General features: G+C 35.5%; 1 protein-coding gene across 3 annotated transcripts in view; it reads left to right on the top strand.

Moving 5' to 3' along the window:
- CABCOCO1 (ciliary associated calcium binding coiled-coil 1) overlaps window positions 1-21,042 on the top strand; it is a 104,719-nt gene that overhangs the window by 34,030 nt on the left and 49,647 nt on the right. The window lies entirely within an intron of this gene.

Here is a 21,042-nt window from a genome sequence, read left to right as displayed (position 1 = left end):
ATGGGCAAAGAATATGAACAGATAACATACTTTACCAATAAACAGATACAAAGATATCCAACCTTAATAGTTATCAAGGACCTGCAAAAAATATGCATTTCTTAAATATAAGATTGGCTAATAGTAAAAAGATGGATTAATATCTTGTAAATGAGGCTGCAAGAAAACATAGCCATATTTAGTTGGTGCAATGTTAAATTTGTAAAGCCACTCTAGAGAGAAGATTGGCAAAATCTATAAAGTTTTTGTGAATGTGAATATCTTTCTTCCCTAAATTCAAAGTATCTTCTCTATAGACATATGTATTCATATTATATAAAGCTATTCATACCTGAATATTCATCAAAGCATGGTTTATTACAGCTAAAAATTGCAGAAGGTAAATCAGAAGGGAAATACTTTATTTAAATGAAGTACTCAATAAATACTTCATGTGTACATTCATTTAAATAAAATGAAGTACAGTCACACTATAAAAAACTATCAAGTCTTTAGAATGAATGTAGTAGATTCCTATGTATGGTTATGTTAATATCTCTACAATATATTCTTAATTTAAAAAGTGTAGAAGTAGAACAATATGAATAGTGTTCCCATTTATTTTTAAAAGCAAATAAAAATGAAAATATATAGATGTGTATATGCATGTAAGTGATTGTATAAAAACCAAAAGAATTTATATTAACAATTAATATGGCTTACCTTTGGGTAGTTGGGTGGAAATAGGAATGGAATAGGATGTGAAAAGGGACATTTTATTCTGTATATTTCAGATTTAATGTTAGGCTTTTACAATGTGAATGTCTTCACATATTTTTGTACAATAATAAAATTGTTCCCTAGTTCATTCCCGAGAAGTATAGTACTAAGGCACATTTTGTGAATTAAGTGCAGCATATAAACAAGCTTATATACTAACATATTGATAGAGTGACTTCATCTGGGTTTTTACAAGATGAAAGGCTGCATGGGAAAAAATACGTGAACTCTCAATCCATAAAATTAAGTGCTTTACAAGTGTGTTGCTACCATATTAAAATTTTCAATATAAACTAGGTTTAGCTAAAAAGTCATTTATAGAGTAAAAATCTGGTGTTGTGCTATAACATCCCAAATTTTCCCCAAGAAAATAAAATTTATATCATGAATTATGCATATTTATCATATTGTAAAAATATTTATTCAGCTTAATTTCACCAAAGTGGCAACACATCAAATCTTAGATCATTTTTATTTTCAAAGGTTATATCCTATGTATGCATTTCAACACACACACACATATATACGCATTTGTGTTTGGATATAAAAACATAAGAATAAATCTGCTTTAATAATTTCTCTAACTTACAAAATGTGATAGATAGGTATAGCTTTATTTGTAACCATTTAAGCCAACTCACTCACTCAGTTTCAAGATTTTATTTTGCAGCATGGACATTTTTCACGTAAGCCCCATTGCACAGCTCCAGGGGCACCATTCACATTGCAGTCCACGTGTTTAATGGAGTTGTGCATTGTACAGACCATGCAGTCATTGGTGGAGGCCCTGTTTTCTAAAGCGGTTCTGTAGCAGAATCTGACTATAATAAATATGATATATTTAGAAGGATATTTAAAGAAAATCATAAACATGCCTAAGTGGTTACCTTGACTAGAGTCACATTTTGGCAGTCTTTCATAACCCGAAATAATACCACTTAAGGTCAATAAATGTACCTCTCTAAAGTCAGTGAATGTCAACTGTATATAATTTCATGTTCTGAGCACTTATTCCTATAGCAAAAACAAAATAAAACACTTTTCCCTTCCTTATTTCAAAACCCACACAGATTGTGGGTGTTAATGACACTATGCTTAAACATCGTTAGCTTTGTGGCAGAAAATAACCATATAAAAACATAAATTTTATTTTCTTTCTTTAAACTATAAGGTTATAGTGTCCTGAATAAACAAACTATGAGACTTATGTAAACATTCACCCTTTTAAGAAAAAAAAGGACCAAAACAGCATTGCACATTAGATCATATTTTGGAAAGGAGGAAGGCAACTGAAGCATAGCCATAAAGATACCTTTTTTCTCTTCAGTTTACCCTTGAGATGTACCTATCAAAATAATCTAAACTTATCCAGATGATGTTTTTAATCTTGAAAAAGGCTTTTTTCTTGTTGGATGATCCTATTAGCAAACTACTGGAAGGGAAAATCATACAGGGCATAATTTGTAGTTTGACCTACTCACATTGGGTGTTGCTAAAGAAAATCAATCAGAAATTGTTGTGTTAAAATAACTCTACCTGCTCTACCTGGCATGTGTGACTAACTGACTTTAGAATCTATCATTTAAAGAAAATGGTTGATTCTTGGATATACAATTTATCAAACTTCACTCCAGTCCTTTTTCTCCAAAGCACAGAAAAATAATCATCCCTCTCTAAATATAAATCTTTTAAGAGAAATTCAAGGAATCTGTCTCCAGCAAAATAATTGATAAATGGCAGGAGCATAATTTAAAGATGATTTCCATCACAGATCACATGGCATCTCAACTCTTGAGTCTGTCACCCAAGTCTTCCCATCTGTTGCCCCAGGAGCATCAATCTTAGCTCCTCTGTGACCAGTTCTCTGATTGAGCTAGGTTGGCCTTTTCGTAATTACAGCTTTCTCATTTCCCTCTGCCTTGCAGTATGAGGCTGTTCTTACTGCTGCCTGAAAAGTTCTCCAACATTTTTCTACCAACCCATGCCTACTATCCCCTCATAGCTTCGTCTGAGAGACACTTTTCTTACAGAAAAAAAAAAAAAGTGAACAAAGAAGGAAGGAATAAAAAGTACTTTCTCTTACATTACCTTTTACTTGTTATTTCCCCAACATTAAATGTCTTGTTCAAAAATACTGTCATCATACACTCTCCTAGAAATTGACTTCTAATTATAAAGTGATATCTCAAGCAACCAATTACTATCTATAATTCCATGAGATCCGGGTAACTGACATTATTGTTTCTCCTGTTTTTCTGCGTATAGGAATTACATACATTCACCTAGTGTTCACTAACTGTTTACTAAATCAATTAATGTAAAGGAGGAACGTTTTATTTTATTGATTAATTACACAAAGTTATATTTGGAAAATATTATTTTGGTGTGTAGACTGAAAAAGTTAGATCAATCTCTTAAATTATTAATCATTAAGTCCATGACCAGGAAATTAAAAGCTGGTAATAGAATAACACATGTTTATATTAGTCATGTTTTTTATTATAAACTGCCTTATATGGACCACCTTGGGAAATGGCTAACTATAGCCCACTGTAAGTCAAGACTGTAAGATACCAGAGGCCACCAATATTATTGACTATATCAAAATTTAAAATTTCTAATCTAGGAGAAGGAAAGGAAACATCATAAACGAATTTAAAAATCAAACTCTAAAAATAACATTTCCAGTATAAATGACAAAAAAGACATAATAGTCTTAATATTCTATATAATCAATAAGAAAAAGGTTACCACACTAATGGGAAAATTAACAAAGCATATTTACAAGAGAAAATATATAAATAGCCAATAAACTTATGCAAAGATTTTTACCCTTTATAGTACCCAAAGAAACGTAGATTCAACAAAAATCAAATTCTCGAAAATTAAAATGAAACCATTGGCTTGTGAGAATGTGATGAATGGCATTCTCATACCCCACTGGGAAGAATGTAAATTGGTAAACTTTTCAGAGAGTGGTTTGGCAAGATATATCAAATTTTTATTTGTATTTACCTTTTGAGACAAGGATTGTCCTTCACTGGGTTTATCCCAAGTAGATAATCAGACAATGGGCAGAAATATGGGTGCATATATTTGATTATAATGGAAAAAAAACTGTGGAGTAGCCAAATGTCTGTTATTAGAAGGAAGTTTAAAATTCTTATGGTGCCTCTATATAATTCTGTCATCATTAAGAGTATTCATATAGTGTTGTACTTACAATGGAAAGTTATTCATGCTGTGTTAATTATTTGATAACAAGCTACTAAATTGTGTCCATTGTGACTGCAGTTTATAGTTTTACAGCCACATCTGTGTATGTATATGTACACATACACAGAGAGAGAGAACATATACATATGTATATGTATACATTTATAGTTTTACATCCACATCTGTGTCTGTATATGTATACATATATATACACACAGAGAGAGAGAGAACAAGTTCCAAAGGACATACATCAAATTGTTAGCAGCAGTCCTGGGTTGTCAAGAAAATGATGAAGAGCATTTAATGTCGATGGTATACCAGATAATCTTCGCTTTCTCTTTCCTTTGTACTTGTCTTTATGAAATTATTTTTCTGAAATTATTTTTTGCAATCAGCATGTATTATAGCATATATACATGTTCTCGTTTTTAAAAAGTAACAGCTTAAACTACCAAAGTTTTACTCCATTCCCTTTTATTTTCCTTACTTAGCATTATTTCTTTTTTTCTTGCTTATTTAACTTTTAAAAAATGCATAACATTATAAAAATGTCTGTTTTATTTTGAACAGATGCATTTCATGTTTATGTGATTAGGCAGTGCTCTTTTTCCCTAAAGCAAAAGGTTCTATTGCAAATGAAGATTTAATTATTACTCGAGGATGAGTATGTTATTATTCATGAGTTATATAAGTCATAAAAAGTGTCCAGGGTGATAACAATACGACCTAGAAAACAAGGGCTTTAGCTAAGGGGATTTACTCTGCTATTTATGATACTATCTGGCCAATAGATGGCAGGACTTGGGGGGATGAATGCAGTCTAAGAAAAATTGTGTTTCCATTCTGTGATTACAAACCCACAGAATCCATTAATAATCCATACTTCTGGCTTAAAGTGTTCTTTTCAGTCTTTTTTAGGATGCCCAGACATGCATGCCTAAAGTAAACTGTATCAGGTTCAGCAACCCACATTTTGAAGTGAACATTTTCAAATCAAAATGTTTTCAAAGGAAAATAACCTGGATTTTCCAGGACCAGAGGCCTCTGAAAAAGAAAAGATTCAGAGTGGATATAATAACTGTCTTCAAATCTAAAGGACTAGCAAGATAAAGAAGAGATTTGTCTTGTCTGCATAACTCCCAGATGGCAAACCAAAGATCGCTGGATCTTCTAGGGAGGATTTTTACTAAATAAATGCAATCCCTTTCTAAATATAGAAGTATCTAGAAATGGAAGGGATGAAATGTGGGAGGGCAGAGGCTTAGGCCTTCCTCAGTTTTATACTACCAATTCTCAGCACAGGTCCTGGCAGACAGATGGCACTTTAAGTTTGTTGGAATGAATTGAGAGGTAATAGGTTACATCTTCATTGAATATATTTCAAGTTTAGCAATATGGCTTTTGTTGAATGATATTTTCTGAAGTTGTTTAAAGCACTAGAAGGAAAATTGAACTAGATGATCTATGAGTATGTGACCATCACACCCAGATTTTTCTAGGATTTTTTAGGACTTTCAATTTAAACTATTTTGTCCTATTCTTCCCACGAGTATACTTCCAAATGTTATTCTCATTAGTAAAGTACAAAATTTATGATCAGCCAGTCTTACTCTGGGTAGCAATTACTAATAGAATGACAAAGTGAATTCCTCTCTATGGGTTGGAAATCATGTAGGATTGCTTACAGTTGGAGTGGATAAATGCAGTTGTTTATAACTAAAAGGTCACTTACCATAAATATGTAGCTGGCTCTATCTTGGTGAATGCAGACTTACATGTCAATGTAAGTCAACCAAGACTCTAGGGTGATATATTTTTATTGATTTTTTTTTAAAAAAGAAGATTTTGATCACAGTTCTATAATATTGGGCCACATACTAATGTTTTCATAGTGTTCATGTTGGCTTATGAGGCCACTCTTTAGGCTTGGTGAGTGTTTGACAGATGGCTGAGAATATACAAGCAGATATGCATTGTGCAGGAAAGCATGCAAGTGAAGAGTCAATTAAGAAAGAATAAACATGCTTAAAAAGAGGCCACCTGATTGGTATTCTGATGGCAGAATTGAGAAACTTTCTATGCAAATTATGCAGCTGCATCGGCACCATTGACATTATAGGAGTGAAGAGGAAAAAAAAACAACAAAGTTCTCTGTGGCAAAATAGCTCTGTGCTTGATCAAGGAAATAATATAAGGGGAGATGTGGTAGAGGGAAGTTGCTTTTTCTTCTGTTTGCCTGAACCACTAATGACCACAGCACAAGTGGCAAGTTTGACTGATGAATATGGAGTGTCATAGCTCCCAGAGCACTGATTTTGGACTAAGAAGAATTTAGATGAGAGATGCAACCTACTTTCCCTTATTTCAAGATTTGCATGCCTGGTACATACAGTATCATATAAATGTACCAAAGCTTGTGAGGAGGCACGCGCGCGCACACACACACACACACACACACACGTACACATGTCATACTCTAAACAGCGGGAGCACCAAAGAGATAGATCATCCATTATTCTAGGAATTTTTTTCTGCTCCTATTCAATACACAGTAACTTAAAGAATAAGGGACTTTCATGTAAAAAACATGAAGCATTTTAGATTGGAAAAAAAGACATAATATAAGCTCACAAATGAACCCAGTTATTTTGCTTCATTTAAAGAGTGGAAATCTGACTTGAATGATATGTTCCTCAGTAATAAGCAAAATACATTAAATAAATACAACATACTAATATTCATGACCTGGAGCAACTCATGTTTCTTCTATGAAGACTTTTCTGACTTCTGTAGACCATGCTGAATCCTCCCTCCTGTAGACCACCATTGATTTGAACTAAGGCACTGTGCTTTTTGGTATCAATTTATATGTAATCTGACTTTAGCCAGGCGGCCTTCAAGCCTGCCTCTGCTCTCTCTCGCGCTGTCTCTCGCTCTCTCTCTCACTCACACACACACTCTCTCTCTCTCTCTCACATATGCACTCACATAAACTCCTCTTGCTGCCCCCTACACACAACTGATTCCTAGGAGCTTGAGGGAAATGGTGACTCCTTACTATATATCTTTAGCTTTCTTTAAAAGCTCAGCCCAAAGATGATACATAGGGCATCACACAGAGACCTGGATACTCTCCTAAGTTTTCTGTTAGTTTTAAAAATATGTGCAAAGGCCAGGCGCAGTGGCTTACGCCTGTAATCCCAACACTTTGGGAGGCCGAGGTGGGCAGATGGAACACTTGAGGCCAGTAGTTCGAGACCAGCCTGGCCAATGTGGTGAACCCCCCCCCCATCTCTACTAAAAATACAAAAAAAATTAGCTGGGCATGGTGGCAGGCACCTGTAATTCCAGCTACTCAGGAGGCTGAGTCAGGAGAATCGCTTGAACCTAGGAGGTGGAGGTTGCAGTGAGCCGAGATCGTGCCACTGCATTCTAGCCTGCATGACAGGGTGAAACCCTGTCTAAAAAAAAAAAAAAAAAAAAAAAAAAAAATATACACACACACACACACATATATAAATATATGCCCAAATTCTTCCAAATGTTCTAGAACTTTCCCCTTGAAAGTAGGCTGGGCTTAGTGCCTTTCTTCTAGTGAATAGAATATGGCAGAAATGGCAGAATACCACTTCTAAGATGAGGCTATAAAAAACCTGTGGCTTCCATCTTGGTTCCTCTCTTGATCCCTCTCTTGCACTGGTGATGCCTGTTGCTACACTACAAGGACACTCGGCAGCATCTGGAGAGGCCCACAAGGCGAGAGCCTGAGGCCCACCTACAGATGCCTGAATGAGCTTGGAAGTAGATCCTCCTCTAGTTGATCCCTAAGATGAATGCAGGCCTGATTGACAGCTTGACTGAAACATCATGAAAGACCCTGAGAAAGTACCACATAGCTAGACTGCGCTCAGATCCCTGACCCACAGAATTGTGTATTTCTAAATATTTGCTGTTTTAAGCGCCCAGGCTTGGGGTAATTTGTTACATAGCAATAGGTAACAATACATTTCCCATTCATAACAGCAGCTGAAATCTCTCTCTTTTGCCCCATATTTCAATCATCCCCAAAAGGCTTACTTTTCTCTTTTTTTTTTTTTCGTTTTCTCCTCCCCTGTGTCTGGCTGCTCCTTGCACAACCCACTCTAGCCTCCTGTTATTGCTCTTCAATTTCAGAAAAGTCCCCTTGGATTTCTGGTTTAAAAAAAAAAAAAACAGTTCTCCTCCATGAATGGCTTGTCTCCCAAACCATTGTACATAATAGGTGCTTAATAAATATCTGTTCATAGTATAAGGAAACTTCAAATTCTTTTGACTTGCGCAAACAAAATTTATTCATTTGAAAAATATTTTCTTAACAATTGAGACTGAAGTTATGGAGAGAGGTGCTTCAGTGTTTGAAGCTAAGCCTTTTGTGAGCAAGACTCAATACTGATAACTCTAAAACCTTATCTAGTACCTGAACCAGACAGACATTGGACTCTATGTACTCTTTGGCTTCTTCAGCTTCTGGAACAGGAAGAAGCATACATTTTAATTTCACATGATCAAAGCTGCTGTACAGTTAAAGCCCAGCAAGTACTTTCCTCTCAGGAACAATTCTGGGTTCAAGATCATTTTCTTCTAAATGCATTTTACAGGTCAGTGTCTGTGGCCACCTGATTATCAAGGTATTTATCGAACAAATGCAGTATGCTGACCAGCATTCTAAGTACTCTGGAGACTTTCTGTCAGTCAGTAAGTTCCTGTACAAATATTACTTTTACTGCTATCGTGTGACACTGGCTAGAAAAACAAACACAGTTTCAAAATGCTAAGAGCCTAGCAAGAGAAACAGACATTAATTTAGTAAACCCACAGGCATATAATCACAAACCAAGTACTGTAAAGGAAAAATAGAGGTTACTCTAAAGAGATATATTAGAGGGCTTCTTATAATCAGTGGATCAAGGAAGGCTCCTCTGAGTTTATTATCTTTGTGAAGAGGTCTGGGCATAACCTGTTAACCAGGCAAATGTGTAGGGCAAAGGGAAGTGGAGTTAGTTGAGCATTTACTGTATTCTAGGCACTAAGCACTTTAAATATCACACACACATAATCTTCACAACAACCATAGAGGGTGAACACCTCTTCAACCATATTTTAAAAACATGAAATCTATGACTAATCTCCACAAGCCTAACTGCTGTCCCAAGCTTCCTCTGCAAAGACTTTGAGTTAATCCTTAAAAGTATCAAAGACAACCTTGAATGAAAAAGACTGTTTAGATCATTTTTCAGTTAAGCAGCATGTGATATCAATTACCTACAGAAGTTTCAACAGTTAAAACCCAAACAAAATAGAACTTAGTTTAAATTACTGCCTTCCAAACATGCACTCTAAAAGAATAAAGGATGATATAAATAATCGTGTAATGAAGTTATTTTCAATTATTCTTTTACAACCCTCTCCATTTCTTTATACTTTCTACCCAAGAACCCCATGATGCTCTTTTTATATAATAAATACTGCTAACCAAATATATATGTTTCAGTTTATGTGCAGTTTATGAAAACCAACACTGTACCGTGTATTAAATTACAGCCAAAATTGAGAAAAGAGAAGGGAACGCAGTTCATTATTCTTTGTTAAATAACGAATGTTTTTGAAATAATATGATCATTAAATGCAAATGAGCATAACTGATATAAATGTAAATTTTTCAAAACTTGAAATGTTCCTTAAGATAAACTCTTTGGCTGAATTCTGAATATTTAATTGTTCCGCTTTCACAAAATGAATGCAGTCACCTATTCAACATAATTAGTTATCTAGGGAAAAACAATTATAATTGAACATAGCTGCTTCCCAAATGCATTTTAAATAACATAAACAGTCCTATGTTAAATATTTGGCCTACTGCTTGGACATCTTGTATTTGCCTCTCCAGACCCCTTTTTCTACCCTACCACGTGCCTCAGAATGCTAATGTTATGGAAACCATCCAGAGGCTCCTTTGCTTCCTGGGCTTCTACCTGTGCCAGCAGGGTGCCTGGGTGGGAGAAAGCGCAAGGCTGAGGTGTTTTCGTTCCCAGCTCCCTCCGCATTGAATCACTACATGTTGGGTGCATCCTTCACAGGTTATAGTTTCTGTCCTGTCTATGCAGCTCTTCTCCCTGCGTTCTGGAAACTGTTCCTTCCTCTTTCCCAATCACCCGAGGGATAACAGAGGTAGGGTGCTGTGCCATCCCCGTTACTTTCCCTCAAACCAGCCTGCACCTTTGTATAAAGTCCTTTTATTAAACCCTCCTCAATGATCCATTTTCAGTGCACTATTTTCTCTTAGAACTCTAACTCTATGGTAATTGATACCAGGAATGGCCTCAGGAAACTGATCCTCAAATGAGATTCTGAATTGGGTTGTTCACATATGTGTGTGGTGTCCCGAAAGCTTACTGGGCAAGAGTAGGTGTAGGGAGAAATTGGGATGCAACACTGAGGAACATGACTGAGCATTGACTCTAAGGATATCCAACAGAAGATAATCAAATAGCAAGTTGAGCAGGCGAATGTGTTGATGTGGGTGCACTCAGGATTTGTTACTTGAGAATGTGGTTCCAGCACCCAGGAGTGACATTAAGAGTCTGCTAGGCTGCTAGGCTTGCCATACAGTCAATTAGGTTGTGGTGGCAGAACTTCCCTGGCAGGATGCAAAGAAAAGAAAGGATTTTGATAGTGCAGGGAGATGAAATAATGTACTATCCATTTAGCCATTTTCTACTTATCATCCCTGTGAATGTCCAGAGGATGCACTCCTCTTATCCAGGCAAGCTCCCCTTGTTGGGGAGCTTTCCATCATCACTGACCACCCCAGTAGTGGCTATTCTCAGTAGGCTGACTTCTAATCAGAGGCGTGAGATGCTTTGAACTATGTTTGGGATGAAGAGCTTGCTAAAGCGAACAGTCCACACACACCATTCTAATGACAAGCTTATAGGTTTTTAATCACTAAATGAATCTTCAGTATTAGTGAGAAAAACGTGTAGTAATGGAACTTTTTTAAAAGAAATCTCCTGAAAATATACACTGCTCACTAATGCTTGCATGAATGTACTCTGTATAATTGACACAAAAAAGTGTGGAGAGTTATTTCAAGTTTTGCACAAGGTAAAAACAGAAGCTGATACATGAGCTTAGTTGAAAGGTAAGCATCCCCCCGCAAGTACTTGGATTACCATTAACTATTTTCTTAATCTCTATGAAGCTCGATTCTTCATCTACAAAATAAGGGAACTAATATCTGTCTCCCATTGTTGTGGGGATAAACAAGACAGGGCAAAGTAAGTTTGCCTTGGGCATTCCTCTCTCATTGGCATTTGCAATCTATTACTACATCCTATACTGGAGCCTTGAGGTCAGGCTCCACAACTGCTTATTTCACAGAAGCATACCAGATCCTAACTAGTGAGGGTGACTGAATGAATTCATGAATGTGTTATTGTGAGGATGCAATGCAAGTGGTTACTTTAAGGTGTACCTTTCTTTCCTTCCCTCTATTGGTGTTTACATTTCACCTCTTCATTTGTTGCCTTTATAGTCAGGGACAATTTATTTAACTGCAGGTTTGCGGTAGGTTTCTCCTCATTAAAATTGAGATGACATCTCTCTCTTGTCCATTTGGGCTGCTATAACAAAAATGTAAACTGGATGGCTCATAAGCAACAAGAATTGATTTCTTACAGTTCTAGAGACTGGTAAATCCAAGATAAGGCACCAGCAGATTTCTAGTGTCTAGAGAAGACTTGCTCTCTGCTTTTGGCCTCTTTCATAAAGGCATTAATACTTTATGAGGGTGGAGGCATTGTGACCTAATTGCTTCCCAAAGGCCACCCCTCTTAACACCGTATATTGGGGACTGAGTTTCAACATATCAATGTTGGGGAGATGGTAACATTCAGACCATAGCAACCTATTACCCTCGTAGCAATGCTGTGAAATAAATTAGATAACAGTCTAAATACCTACAAAATAGGGAGTACTCCATACATTTTATTTTCCTTTCTTTTGTCCAATTTGTATTTCAAGGACTCAACACATTACAGACACTGAAATAAATGTTGTCCATTATGGACCACGCATAAACTTCTAATTTGGAAAGTTTATACACTGTACATTTCTTAAAAAAAAAACCTCCCAAATATCAGATTACTGCCCATGGGATTGCAAAATATTTTTATGCCTTTTATGGTTAAAATGCTCTAAGAATTTGGAAGAAGTCCTACTTCTGAAAGTTATTTCAATAAATCCAAAATGAATAGATGTGGAAAATATTTAACATTCAACGGTTAATTTTGAGTAAGAGACATGTAGTTGATTTTATCCCTTTTATTTCTACAAACCATAAGAAGAAACAGTTTGGACAGGTTCCTCAAAAGAGTCTCCCCAAATCCTTTTTAATGGGATATATCAACTCAAGTGTCACCCAAAGATTATTCCTAACCAATGTACATATTGTTTGACTTTGCTTGGAATAAACAAAAAGCTTAAAATTAGATTATTGCTTAGAAACAGAGCCATTAAATTAAAATAAGGCCAGACATTTGGAACTAAGTCAGTTTAAGAGAGTCACCTTTCATTAAATTATGGCTACCATGTTTGGATTGTTTTATTAGCTTTATGCCACAACCATAAAAACTCAGTTAAAATTTCACAGTAAGTGCCTAGTCCCTTCACACAAATTCACAAAATCAGTGCCTCTAAACAAATTCATTTTTCATACTAAAAGAAATGCCAATAACCACTAAATCACTAAAACTAAAAGGCAAAAAAGTGGAAAATTTTTTTAACATCATTTAAATCACTATTGGCCTGACTTACTTTTCCCCTTAAAAAAAAAAAAATGTATATATGTAGACAACAACTTAATGCTGTTTCCCCTCATTTCTCTCATTTTTCATAGGGTTCCAACACTCTATCACTATTTGAAATGTAACGAATTTAAACTTATTTAGCAAAAGAAGCTTTATTTATAGCCTTTTTTGTGCTGAGCAGCTTTTCAAAAAACACATTTTTCAGATTAATGGAAATGCTTGTGGTAACATTAGCTCTACTTGCCATTCCAAAACTATAAAATGAATTAAGAGGGGGAACAACTTGAATTAAAGCATGAGTGACTTCATAAAAATAAACACTTTACATAATTTGTAAATTTAAATGTTTGTTACCTCAAAATGTAGACAGAATGATTTACAAACATAATGCTTTTATTTGCCAAAAATAAGAAGAAATTTGCCTGATTACTGATTAAAATTATTTTAAATGATTTTTCCAGTGAGTTTGTTGTGTGTATATCACTGATGGAAACTTTTTATTCTGTGCCACAAATTCTCATTTCCACATACAGTTTTGTGACTGGAGACTTGACATGCTGGATTAATGGGGTGTGTGTGTGTGTGTGTGTGTGTGTGTGTTTGTGTGTGTGTGGAGAGACATAAATATAGAGATAACGACAGAGACATCATTGTAATAGCTTCTTTAGGGAGCTCTTAGAGTTAACTGGAGAAACCCTAACTTTCGTTGAACACAGTTTGAATTCTAAAGTAGTTGTGATGCTATTTATATTCTCCGAATATACTGTAAACACAAAATATTCCACTTTTTAAAATAGTGGAAATATATTAACAATAAAGCATAAAATTTACAAATAATTTTATCTTTCAAATATGAAAAATGCTTCATCCAAAAACTAATGATGCTGGTCCACCTGGTTTCAGCTCTGATGGACTACCTTGCAAGAAATCATGCTCTAATCAAGAACACATAAAAAAGTGGATACTTTTTTAAAAGTAAGTTTGAAGGCATTGGAGATTTTCCAAGGTAGTCAGGATTTAAGAGGCCACAATCCTAGAGAGAAGTGAAGATTTTTGAAGTGAACCCAATATTTGTGTTGCTCTTCCTCTAGGGGAATTTGTTGAGTTTTAGGAAGTACAAGGCAAGAAGTTGAGAAGCAAGCGGAGGACAGTCCTTAAGAAGCAGAGAAGCCAATAGAACTTTTGACAGTTTTCTAAGACTAGAAAACAAAACTCTGAATATAAGCATGTCAAAGTGGCCAGGATCAAGAGGACAAGATTACAGGAAGAAGAGGGGGTACACAGAAGTGAACCTGGTACTCTGTGATAGCTTTTCACTCCAGGCATTTGCTGATTCTTAAGCCATGGTGGGAAATTGACCCAAATGTATACTATAAACCCCAAAACAATCACCAAAAACAAACAAAAACTTATAGCTAAAAAGCAAGCAGAAGGGATAAAATGAAACACAAAAATACTCAATGCAAAAGAAGGCAAAAAAAGAGAACAAAGGAGTTATGGGACAAATAGAAACAAATAGTGAAGATGGTAGATTTAAACCGAACTAAATCAGTTATCACACTAAAAAGAAATGTATGCCTAACCATATAAATTATCACATTAAACATAACACCCCTTGTGAAAAGAAAAAAGCAAAGATGATCAGATTGCCAACTATATGACCCACTATATAATCCCTACAAGAATAAGGACATAAACAGTTTACAAGTGAGGAAATTATGGAAAATATGTATACCATGTTAACAGCAATCATAAAAAGCAGGAGTGGTTTCATAAGTATCAGACTCAATAGATGTCAAAGCAAAGAATATGACCAGTGAGAAAGAAGGTCACTTCCTAATGAAAAAGGCATCAAATCATCAAGAGGACATAACAATCGTAAATGTTTATATACTTAACAGAGATTGAAAATATATGAAGCAAAAGTCAATAGACCTGCAAGGAAAATAGACACATTTACTCTTATAATGGTAAATGTCAACACCCTCTTTTAACGATTAATAAAGACAAAGTTAGTAAAAATATAGACAACTTGAACAAGACTATCAAATAATTTGACATTATTGACATTTATATAAGGAAAACAACAGAAAACACATTCATTTTAAGTGCACAAAAAATATTTACAAGTTAGTTCATATTCTAGACTATAAAACAAGTCTAAATTAATTTCAAAAGATTCAAATCGTACAAAGTATGCTTTCTGATCAAAATTGAGTTTCAGAAGTCAGTAACAGAAAATCCCAAATATGTACAGACTAAATACACAGTTCTCCATAACCCATGGATAAAAGAAGAAATAAAAAAGGAATTTAAAAAGCATTTTGAATGGGTTGAAAATGAAAACACAAAATATCAAAGCTAAAACAGCATTTTGAGGGAAATTTATAGCACTAAACAGTCTTAAATCTTTAACTTCAACTTGCACCTTAAGAAGCTAACAAAGAAGAGAAGTTTAAACACAAATTAAGCTGAAGAAAAGAAGTAACAAATAACAGAAAAAAAATAAAAAACAAAATAAAAATAGAGCTTTTTATTTTAAAATCAACTAAATTAATAAATATCAAGACCAAGCAGGAAAAGAGAGAGAAGACAAAATTACCAAAATCAGGATTGAGAGTGGTGACATTATTAAAATTTCTACAAATATAAAAAGAATAAGAAGGTATTATTATTGTCAAAAACTGTGAAGAGTCAGATTTTACCTATTTTACAGGTTAGCCTGTCTCTGTCTTGTGGATACTGGCAGAAGATTCAAGACTCCTTAGTCAGAGAGAGTTAGAGAAATAAAACTCAATATTCTCAAATTGAGCTGAAAGAAAGGATAAGAAAGTAAATAAAAAGAGCAGAAATTAAAGAAAAAGAAAATATATACAATGAGGAAAATAAAGCTATGAGGTGATTCTTTAGAAAGGCTAATGAAATTAATAATCCTCTACTAAGACTTTAGAGGTGGCGGGCGCCTGTAGTCCCAGATACTCGGGAGGCTGAGGCAGGAGAATGGCGTGAACCCGGGATGTGGAGCTTGCAGTGAGCCGAGATCTGGCCACTGCACTCCAGCCTGGGCGGCAGAGCGAGACTCCGTCTCAAAAAAAAAAAAAAAAAAAAAAAAAAAAAAAAAAAAAAAAAGAATAAAAAAAGAAAGATGAAAATACAATGTCAGTAATAAATTGAGGCGTCTCTAAAGATCACATAAAATAAAGATAAGATAATATGAATAACATTGTGTCTAAATTTTCATACTACATAAAAATGATAAAATTTGAAAACTTCTCTATCAAATAAATGGAATTAAATTATAATATCTAAAAATACTACCTTTTTATTTTTTAATTTTTTATTATACGTTAAGTTCTAGGGTACATGTGCACAACGTACAGGTTTGATACATAGATAGACACATGCCATGTTGGTTTGCTGCACCCATCAACTCATCATTTACATTAGGTGTTTCTCCTAATGCTATCTCTCTCCCAGCCCCCTATGCCCTGACAGGTCTAGGTGTGTGATGTTCCCTGCACTGTATCCAAGTGGTTTCATTGTTCAGTTCCCACCTATAAGTGAGAACATGCAGTGTTTGGTTTTCTGCCCTTGTGACAGTTTGCTGAGAATGATGGTTTCCAGCTTCATCCTTGTCCCTGCAAAGGACATGAACTCATCATTTTTATGGCTGCATAGTATTCCATGGTTTATATATGCCACATTTTCTTAATTCAGTCTATCATTGATGGACATTTGGGTTGGTTCCAAGTCTTTGCTATTGTGAATAGTGCTGCAATAAACATACGCGTGTGTGTGTCTTTACAGTAGCATGATTTACAATCCTTTGGTTATATACCCAGTAATGGGATTGCTGGGTCAAATGGTACTTCTGGTTCTAGATCCTTGAGGGATCACCACACTGTCTTCCACAATGGTTGAACTAATTTACACTCCCACCAACAGTGTAAAAGCATTCCTATTTCTCCACACCCTCTCCAGCATCTGTTGTTTCCTGACTTTTTAATGATCTCCATTCTAACTGCCATGAGATGGTATCTCATTGTGGTTTTGATTTGCATTTCTCTAGTGACCAGTGATGATGAGCTTCTTTTCATATGTTTCTTTGCTGCATAACTATCTTCTTTTGAGAAGTGTCTGTTCATGTCCTTCACCCACTTTTTGATGGGGTTGTTTGTTTTTTTTCTTGTAAATTTGTTTGAGTTCTTTGCAGATTCTGGATATTAGCCCTTTGTGAGATGGGTAGATTGCAAAAATTTTCTCCCATTCTGTAGGTTGCTGTTCACTCTGATGGTAGTTTCGTTTGCCTTGCAGAAGCACTTTAGTTTAATTAGATCCCATTTGACTATTTTGGCTTTTGTTGCCATTGCTTTTGGTGTTTTAGTCATGAAGTCCTTGCCCATTCCTATGTCCTGAATGGTATTGTCTAGGTTTTTTTCTAGGATTTTTATGGTTTTATATCTAACATTTAAGTCTTTAATCCATCTTGAATTAATTTTTGTATAAGGTGTAAGGAAGGGATTTAGTTTCAGCTTTCTACATATGGCTAGCCAGTTTTCCCAGCACCATTTATTAAATAGGGAATCCTTTCCCCATTTCTTGCTTTTGTCAGGTTTGTCAAAGATCAGATTGTTGTAGATGTGTGGTGTTATTTCTGAGGCCTCTGTTCTGTTCCATTGGTCTATATATCTGTTTTGGTACCAGGACCATGCTCTTTTGGTTACTGTAGCCTTGTAGTATAGTTTGAAGTCAGGTAGCATGATGTCTCCAGCTTTATTCTTTTTGCTTAGGATTGCCTTGGCAATGCGGACTCTTCTTTGGTTCCATATGAACTTTAAAGTAGTTTTTTCCAATTCTGTGGAGAAAGTAATTGGTAGCTTGATGGGGATGGCATTGAATCTATAAATTGCCTTGGGCAGTATGGCCATTTTCACGATATTGATTCTTCCTATCCATGAGCATGGAATGTTCTTCCATTTGTTTGTGTTCTCTTTTATTTTGTCAAGCAGTGTTTAGTCGTTCTCCTGGAAGAGGTCCCTCGCATCCCTTGTAAGTTGGATTTCTAGGTATTTTATTCTCTTTGTAGCAATTGTGAATGGGAGTTCACTCATTATTTGGCTCTCTGTTTGTCTGTTATTCGTCCACAAGAATGCTTGTCATTGATTTTTGCACATTGATTTTGTATCCTGAGACTTTGCTGAAGTTGCTTATCAGCTTAGGTAGATTTTGGGCTGAGATGATGGGGTTTTCTAAATATACAATCATGTCATCTGCAAATGGGGACAATTTGACTTCCTCTTTTCCTAATTGAATACCCTTTATTTCTTTCTCCTGCCTGATAGCCCTGGCCAGAACTTCCAACACTACGTTGAATAAGAGTGGTGAGAGAGGGCATCCTTGTCTTGTGCTGGTTTTCCAAGGGAATGCTTCCAGTTTTGCCCATTCAGTATGATATTGGCTGTGGGTTTGTCATAAATAGCTCTTATTATTTTGAGATACATTCCATCAATACCTAGTTTATTGAGAGTTTTTAGCATGAAGGGCTGTTGAATTTTGTTGAATGCCTTTTCTGCATCTATTTAGATAATCATGTGGTTTTTGTCATTGGTTCTGTTTATGTGATGGATTATGTTTATTGATTTGTGTATGCTGAACCAGCCTTGCATCCCAGGGATGAAGCCAACCTGATCATGGTGGATAAGCTGTTTGATGTGCTGCTGGATTTGGTTTGCCAGTATTTTATTGAGGATTTTTGCATCAATGTTCATCAGGGATATTGGTCTAAAATTCTCTCTTTTGGTTGTGTCTCTGCCAGGCTTTGGTATTAGGATGTTGCTGGCCTCATAAAATGAATTAGGGAGGACTCCCTCCTTTTCTATTGATTGGAATAGTTTCAGGAGGAATAGTACTAGCTCCTCTTTGTACCTCTGGTAGAATTCGGCTGTGAATCTGTCTTGTCCTGGACTTTTTTTGGTTGGTAGGCTATTAATTATTGCCTCAATTTCAGAGCCTGCTATTGGTCTATTCAGGGATTCAACTTCTTCCTGGTTTAGTCTTGGGAGGGTGTATGTGTCCAGGAATTTATCCATTTCTTGTAGCTTTTCTAGTTTATTTGCATAGAGGTGTTTATAGTATTCTCTGATGGTAGTTTGTATTTCTGTAGGATTGGTGGTGATATCCCCATTATCATTTTTTATTGCGCCTATTTGATTCTTCTCTCTTCTTCTTTATTAGTCTTGCGAGGGGTCTATCAATTTTGTTGATCTTTTCATAAAACAGCTCCTGGATTCATTGATTTTTTTGAAGGGTTTTTTGTGTGTGTGTGACTCTATCTCTTTCAGTTCTGCTCTGATCTTAGTTATTTCTTGCCTTCTGCTAGATTTTGAATTTGTTTGTCCTTGCTTCTCTAGTTCTTTTCATTGTGATGTTAGGGTATTGATTTTAGATCTTTCCTGCTTTCTTTTATGGGCATTTAGTGCTATAAATTTCCCTCTACACACTGCTTTAAATGTGTCCTAGAGATTCTAGTACATTGTGTCTTTGTTCTCATTGGTTTCAAAGAACATCTTTATTTCTGCCTTCATTTTGTTACTTACCCAGAAGTCATTCAGGAGCGGGTTGTTCAGTTTCCATGTAGTTGTGCACTTTTGAATGAGTTTCTTAATCCTAAGTTCTAATTTGATTGCACTGTTGTCTGAGAGACAGTTTGTTGTGATTTCTGTTCTTTTACATTTGCTGAGGAGTGCTTTACTTCCAATTATGTGGTCAATTTTAGAATAAATGTGATGTGGTGCTGAGAAGAATGTATACTCTGTTGATTTGGGGTGGAGAGTTCTGTAGATATCTATTAGGTCTGCTTGGTGCAGAGCTGAGTTCAAGTCCTGGATATCCTTGTTAACCTTCTGTCTCATTGATTTGTCTAATGTTGACAATGGGGTGTTAAAGTCTCCCATTATTATTGTGTGGGAGTCTAAGTCTCTTTGTAGGTCTCTAAGGACTTGCTTTATGAATCTGGGTGCTCCTGTATTGGGTGCATATATATTTAGGATAGTTAGCTCTTCTTGTTGAATTGATCCCTTTACCATTATGTAATGGTCTTCTTTGTCTCTTTTAATCTTTGTTGGTTTACAATCTGTTTTATCAGAGATTAGGCTTGCAACCCTGCTTTTTTTTTTTTTCTTCCCATTTGCTTGGTAGATCTTCCTCCATCCCTTTACTTTTAGCCTATATGCATCTTTGCACGTGAGATGGGTGTCCTGAATACAGCACACTGATGGGTTTTGACTCTTTATCCAATTTGCCAGTCTGGGTCTTTTAATTGGGGCATTTAGCCCATTTACATTTAAGGTTAATATTGTTATGTGTGAATTTGATCCTGTCATTGTGATGTTAGCTGGTTATTTTGCCCATTAATTGATGCAGTGTCTTCATAGCATTGATGGTCTTTACAATTTGGCATGTGTTTGCAGTGGCTGGTACTGGTTGTTTCTTTCCATGTTTAGTGCTTCCTTCAGGAGCTCTTGTAAGGCAGGCCTGGTGGTGGCAAAATCTCTTAGCATTTGCTTGTCTGTAAAGGATTTTATTTCTCCTTCACTTATGAAACTTAGCTTGGCTGGATATGAAATTCTGAGTTGAAAATTTTTTTCTTTAAGAATATTGAATATTGGCCCCCACCCTCTTCTGGCTTGTAGGGTTTCTGCCAAGAGATCCGCTGTTAGTCTGATGGACTTCCCTTTGTGGGTAACTCGACCTTTCTCTCTGGCTGCCCTTAACATTTTTCCTTCATTTCAACCTTGGCAAATCTCACAATTATGTGTCTTGGGGTTGCTCTTCTTGAGGAATATCTTTGTGCTGTTCTCTGTGTTTCCGGAATTTGAATGTTGGCCTCCCTTGCTAGTTTAGGGAAGTTCTCCTAGATAATATCCTAAAGAGTGTTTTCTAACTTGGTTTCTTGGGGTTGCTCTTCTTGAGGAGTATCTTTGTGGAATTAAAATAAATGGAATTAAATTATAATATTTAAAAACATTTTCCACAAGCAAACTTCCCAGTCTAAGTTGCTTCATATTTAAGATGATATAAAATTATATGAAGTTTTCCTATAAATTTTTAATATTTAATATTTTTTCTATATTTCCTATAATGCCATAACATGACAAGGACATTCATTGTAAGAAAGGAAAATTACTGACATATCTTCCTTATGAATACACAAATTACATTT

Source organism: Macaca thibetana, chromosome 9 (genome assembly GCF_024542745.1).
Source record: "Macaca thibetana thibetana isolate TM-01 chromosome 9, ASM2454274v1, whole genome shotgun sequence".
Lineage (NCBI taxonomy): Eukaryota > Metazoa > Chordata > Mammalia > Primates > Cercopithecidae > Macaca > Macaca thibetana.
Note: the sequence above shows the minus strand (reverse complement) of the source record. Positions and strands in the feature narration are given on the sequence as shown.